The sequence below is a fragment of the Oncorhynchus masou genome, chromosome 16 (genome assembly GCF_036934945.1).
Source record: "Oncorhynchus masou masou isolate Uvic2021 chromosome 16, UVic_Omas_1.1, whole genome shotgun sequence".
Lineage (NCBI taxonomy): Eukaryota > Metazoa > Chordata > Actinopteri > Salmoniformes > Salmonidae > Oncorhynchus > Oncorhynchus masou.
This window is the reverse complement of record NC_088227.1, coordinates 2,837,682-2,844,571: the sequence shown is the minus strand read 5'-3', so window position 1 is coordinate 2,844,571 and position 6,890 is coordinate 2,837,682.

Genomic DNA, 6,890 nt, shown 5'->3' with positions numbered 1-6,890 from the left:
AGAGCTGCCTTGCCCTATAAAAAACCCTCACAAAATTTGAGTTTGCTATTCACAAGAAGCATTGCCTGATGTGAACCATGCCTTGAACAAAAGAGATCTCAGAAGTCCCAAGATTAAGAATTGTTGACTTGCATAAAGCTGGAAAGGTTAACAAAAGTATCTCTAAAAGCCTTGATGTTCATCAGTCGATGGTAAAACAAATTGTCTATACATTCAGAAAGTTCAGCCTTGTTGCTACTCTCCATTGGAGTGGCCGTCCTGCAAAGATGACTGCAAGAGCACAGTGCAGAATGCTCAATGAAGTCAAAAAGAATCCTAGAGTGTCAGCTAAATACTTACAGAAATCTCTGGAACATGCTAACATCTCTGTTAGCGAGTCTACGATACGTAAAACACTAAACAGAATGCTGTTCATGGGAGGACACCACTAAAGAAGCCACTGCTGTCCAAAATAACAAACATTGCTGCAAGTCTGAAGTTTGCAAGTGCACCTGGATGTTCCACAGCGCTACTGGCAAAATATTCTGTGGCCAGATGAAACTACAGTTGAGTTGTTTTGAAGGAACACACAACACTATGTGTGAAGAAAAAAAGTCACAGCACACTAACATGACAACCTCATCCAAACTGTAAAGTATGGTGGAGGCAGCATCATGGTTTGGGGCTGCTTTGCTTCCTCAGGACCTGGATATCTTGCTATAATTTTGCAGGAGAATGATAAGCTATCTGTCCACAAATTGAAGCTCAACAGAAGTTGGGTGATGCAACAGGACAACAACCCAAAACACAGAAGTAAATCAACAACAGAATGGCTTAAACAGAAGAAAATATGCCTTCTGGAGTGGCCCAGTCAGAGTCCTGACCTCAACCCGATTGAGATGCTGTGGCATGACCTCAAGAGCGGTTCACACCAGACATCCCAAGAATATTGCAGAGCTAAACCAGTTTTGCAAAGAGGAATGGTCCAAAATCCCTCCTGACCATTGTGCAGGTCTGATCCGTAACTACAGAAAACGTTTGGTTGAGGTTATTGCTGCCAAAAGGGGGTCAAAGAGTTAAATCCATGGGTTAACATACTTTTCCCACCCTGCACTGTCAATTTTTACACGGTGTGTTCAATTAAGACTTGAAAACGTATATTTTTTTGTGTGTTATTAGTTTAAGCAGACTATGTCTATTGTTGTGACCTAGATGAAGTTCAGACCAAATTTCATGACCAATTTATGCAGAAATCCAGGTATTTCCAAAGGGTTCACATACTTTCTCTTGCCACTGTACGTATAACCTCCAAAAAGGTCCATATTAAGGGATATCTTTACATTAAACGCTTTTGATATTCTGGAGAATTCAGACCATTTCCAATCCAAATGTGTAGTTTTGTGGCTATGCACCATATTTGTGGAATTGCACCACCACACAAATTCTGAATGCAGAGGTGTCTTTGAGACATATATGATATTGGGATTACTCCACATATCACACACACTATGGCTGGATATGGAGTTATTCAATGTCCAGAGATATGTGACATCAATTTGTTTTAAATCTCTTCATGTTGACAAATACTCACTGCATAAATTGCATATCTGTGTTTTCTCGGCACATTCAAGATATGAAGGTTGTCTTGTTTGAGGTCCATATATTCGGATCTTGATATGCTTTTGATATGCTGAATATAAGGACAATTTCTGATGCATTTCAGCACATGGTCAGTAATTTAACAAATATGAAATCCATATTTATCTTTCATGCACAAATCCATTTTGGATTCCCTCAGGATATCACACATGGTATGGCCGGATATTGACTCATTAGATATCGTGAAATGTTTATTTGAGTATTGAGGACATGCTCAATCATTTGAAATATACAGTATTAAATCCATATCATTCTTTCATACACTATAACTGTTGTATTCCCTCTGCACAAAGGTGCTCTAAAAGCACTGTAACTGGTAGCCTAACAACAAGAATCAATGTATTTTCTGCTGTGGCGTTCCAACTGTCATTTTAGAATTTGGGAGCCACAAATGAGCGTGTAAACGGTGTGTGGTCGAACTGAGAACTGGAGAAACAAAGAAGTGAGAAGATGTTCAGAAAATAACTCAAAGAAGTTAACGCTAAAATGAGTAGCTAATTTGAGGTGTTTCAATTAGTTTAGTAACTAGAATAAAGAACATTAATAGATTTGGCCAGCAGCCATAGGGCTAGCTAGCTAGCTAGTTTTGTATTTGTATTTCTGCCAAGGCAGCAGCGACTCTTCTTGTGGTCTAGCAAAATTAGGGCAGTTTATACAATTTTTAAAACATGACAATACATTCACTGATTTCACAACACAGAGTATGCCTTCAGGCCCCTACTTCACCACTACCACATATCTACAGTACAAAATCTATGTACACTTGTCGCAACTTCTGCCGAAGTTGGCTCCCCTCCCTGTTCGGGCGGTGCTCAGCGGTCGTCGTCCGTCACCGTCCTTCTAGCCGCCACCGATCCCTTTTTCATTTGTCTGTTAGTTTTGTGTGTGCGTTTTAGGTAGAGGGGAATTTATTTTCTTAACTTGGCACCCTGTGTTTTTTGGGTTGTCACATTGTTGTCCGCGCCCTGTATTGTTGGGCTTATCATTTTATGTGCCGAAGTAAAGAGCACTTTTCCCCAGTGGAACTCTCTGCGTCTGATTCCTTCACCCACCTTGTCCCGCGTGACAGAATCCTGCACCAACATGGAATCAGCAGGAGCAGCTGCACCTCCTCTCCCATTGAAGGAGGAAAGGGTCCTCCATCATACCAGTGTTCTCCACAGGATTGGTTATGCAATGGATCTAATGATGGAGAGGATGGATTGATGGGAGAGGAGTGGCCTTCCCACCTCATCTCCAGCACCCCCTCCTCCAGTACCTCCTGTTCCTGCTACCACATCCGGCTCCGTGGCTCTTTGGCTGGTGCTCCCACGGGAGTATGATGGAACGGCGGCGGGGTGTCAGGGTTTCCTCCTACAACTGGAACTTTACCTGGCGACCGTTCGTCCTACTCACTCCGGAGAGGAGAGAGTGAGCGCCCTCGTCTTCTGTCTGACTGGACGAGCCCTAGAGTGGGCAAACGCAGTGTGGAATGGTCCAGACTCAGCAAGGGATCATTACCCGAGTTCACCCGCCGAATCCGAGCTGTATTTGACCACCCACCAGAGGGTCGTGCGGCGGGTGAACGGCTGTTCCACCTGCGTCAGGAGACGAGGAGCGTACTTTGCCCTGGAGTTCAGGACATTGGCTGCAGGAGTGGGGTGGAACGACAGGTCCTTGATAGACCATTTCCGATGCAGCCTCAGGGAGGACGTCCGCAGGGAGCTAGCGTGTTGGGACACCACCCTCACGTTGGATGAGCTCATCGACATGGCCATCCATCTCGACAACCTGCTGGCTGCCCGCGGGCGTTCGGAACAGGTCCTGTCATTTCCACCTCCCAGTCCTCCTGCTCCTATCCCTATGGAGTTAGAGGGCGGCTTCGAGAGGGACCGGAGGAGGTTGGCGAGGACACACGGCCAACCGGTGCTGACGGACCTCGTCTGGGAGTCGGGAGGGCAGGCGGAGCACTACTTGATCACCCCAGGTGAGTCAGCACCAGACTTACCCAGAGCTTCCTGTCATGTATGTGTTAACCTCTTTCCCTGGTTTTTCTCCCTCTCTACAGCATAAGGTATTAGTCGATTCAGGTGCAGCTGTGAATTTCATGGATTGAGGGCTCGCGTTAAAGCTAGGGATTCCCCTTTAGGGTCAGGGGTGGTCAGGGAGGCCACGGCGCCGCTGGACATGGTAACTCATGGGAGTCATAAGGAGCAGATTAGTCTGTTCCTTATCGATTCACCTGCGTTTCCAGTGGTGTTGGGAATTCCCTGGCTAGCTCAGTACAACTCAGTGATTTCCTGGCGACAGGGGACTCTTAAGGGGTGGTCAGAGGAGTGTTAAGGGGTTGCCGTTGGTGCAACTACGGTGGAGAGTCCAGACCAGGTTTCCACCGTGTGCATTCCCTCTGAATATGCCGATTTGGCTATCGCCTTCAGTAAAAACAAGGCGACCCAATTACCACCCCATCGTCGAGGGGACTGCGCGATAGACCTCCTGGAGAACGCTGCACTTCCTAGGAGTCACGTGTATCCATTGTCCCAGGAGGAGACAGTAGCTATGGAGACATATGTTGCTGAATTGCTGGGACAGGGGTACATTCGGCCCTCCGCATCACCTGTCTCCTCAAGCTTCTTTTTTTTGAAGAAGGAGGGAGGTCTGCGTCCGTGCATTGATTATCGAGGTCTAAATTCCATCACAGTGGGGTTTAGTTACCCACTACCTCTCATCACTACGGTAGTGGAATCATTTTCACAAAACTGGACCTGAGGAGTGCGTATCCAGGGAGGAGATGAGTGGAAAACAGCATTTAGTACTACAGCTGGCCATTATGAGTACTGCGTCATGCCATATGGGTTGAAAAATGCTCCAGCAGTCTTCCAATCCTTTATAGATGAGATTTTCCGAGACCTGCTCGGGCAGGGAGTGGTAGTATACATCGATGACATCTTGATCTATTCTGCCACACGCGCGGCGCATCTGTCTCTGGTGTGTAAGGTACTTGGGCGACTGCTGGAGCATGACCTGTATTGCAAGGTGGAGAAATGTGTGTTCTTCAAGCAGGCCGTTTCCTTCCTGGGTTATCGTATTTCCACCTCCGGGGTGGTGATGGTGGGTGACTGCGTTACAGCCGTGCGTCATTGGCTGACTCCGACCAATGAATGAGTGAAAGAGGTGCAGCGTTTTTTAGGGTTTGCCAATTACTACCGGAGATTTATCTGAGGTTTTGGTCAGGTGGCTGCTCCCATTACCTCACTGCTGAAGGGAGGACTGGTGCGCTTGCGTTGGTCAGCAGAGGCGGGCAGAGCTTTCAGTCGTCTGAAGGAGCTGTTCACCAATGCGCCCGTGTTGACGCATCCGGACCCCTCTTTAGCGTTCATAGTGGAGGTGGACGCGTCCGAGGCGGGGGTCGGGGCCGTGCTGTCCCAGCACTCGGGCGTGCCACCCAAGCTCCGCCCCTGTGCCTTCTTTTCAAGGAAGGTTGGTCCGGCGGAGCCGAACTATGACGTGGGGGACCGGGAGTTGTTAGCTGTAGTCAAGGCTCTGAAGGTGTGTAGACATTGGCTTGAGGGGGCGAAACACCCTTTTGTCATCTGGACTGACCATCGTAATCTCGAGTATATCCGGGCAGCGAGGAGACTAAATACGCATCAAGCTAGATGTGCCAACACTGCATATGTTATTGTGTGTGTGTATATGCATTTGTCTGTGTCTATGTTTGTGTTGCTTCACAGTCCCTGCTGTTCCATAAGGCGTTTTTTTAATCTGCTTTTTAAATCAAATTTTACTGCCTGCATCAGTTACTTGATGTGGAATAAAATTCCACGTAGTCATGGCATTATGTGGTACTGTGCACCTCCCATAGTCTGTTCTGGACTTGGGGACTGTGAAGAGACCTCTTGTGGCATGTCTTGTGGGGTATGTATGGATGTCCGAGCTGTGTGCCAGTAGTTCAAACAGACAGCTCGGTGTATTCAACATATACCTCTCACAAATACAGGTAGTGTTGAAGTAAATCTCTCCTCCACTTTGAACCAGGAGAGATTGACATGCATATTAATAATATTAACTCTCTGTGTACATCCAAGGGCCAGCCTTGCTGCCCTGTTCTGAGCCAATTGCAAAAAAGTCATTTTTTTGTGGCACCTGACCACACGACTAAACAGTTATACAGGTGTGATAAACTAGGGCCTGTAGGACCTGCCTTGTTGATAGTGTTGTTAAAAAGGCAGAGCAGCGCTTTATTATGGACATACTTCTCCCCATCTTAGCTACTGTTGTATCAAAATGTTTTGACAAGGACAGTTTACAATCCAGGGTTACTCCAAGCTGTTTAGTTACCTCAACTTTTCCACATTATTTGTTTAGTTGAGGTTTAGGGTTTAGTGAATGATTTGTCCCAAATCCAGTGCTTTTAGTTTTAAAAATATTTAGGCTTTACTCAAAGCCAGTGGCATGTCATTAGTAAAGATTTTAAAAAGTTATGGGCCTAGACAGCTGCCCTGGAGAATTCCTGATTCTACCTGGATTATGTTGGAGAGGCTTCCATTAAATTGGGGCAGCAGGGTAGCCTAGTGGTTAGAGCGTTGGACTAGTAACTGGAAGGTTGACCCTGAACAGGCAGTTAACCCACTGTTCCTAGGCCGTCATTAAAAATAAGAATTTGTTCTTAACTGACTTGCCTAGATAAAAAGGTAAAAATTAAATTAAATAACACCCTCTGACAGGTCATTTTTTGTAACATTTTAAAATATATACATTTTTCACATTTGATTTAACCTTTATTTAACTAGGCAAGTCAGTTACGATAAATAATACTTTTTTTCTTGATGGCCTACACCGGCCAAACCCAGACGATGCTGAGCCAATTGTGCAACACACTATGGTACTCCCAATCACGGCCGGTTGTGATACAGCCTGGAATTGATCCAGGGTGTCGGTAGTGGCGCCTCAAGCACTGAGATGCAGTGCCTTAGACCTCTGCGCCACTTGAGAGTAAAGTTATATCACATAGGTTTTTCCAGCAGCAGATTATGATTGATAATGTCAAAAGTTGCACTGAAGTCTAACATAACAGCCCACACAATCTTTGTATCATCAATTTCTCTCAGCCAATCATGAGTCCTTTGTGTAGGTGCTGTCCTTCCCTACATGCTGAAAGTTTGTTGTCAATGTGTTTACTATAAAATAGCATTGTATCTGGTCAAACACAATTTATTCCAAAAGTTTACTAAGGGTTGGTAACAGGCTAATTGGTTGGTTATTTGAGCCAG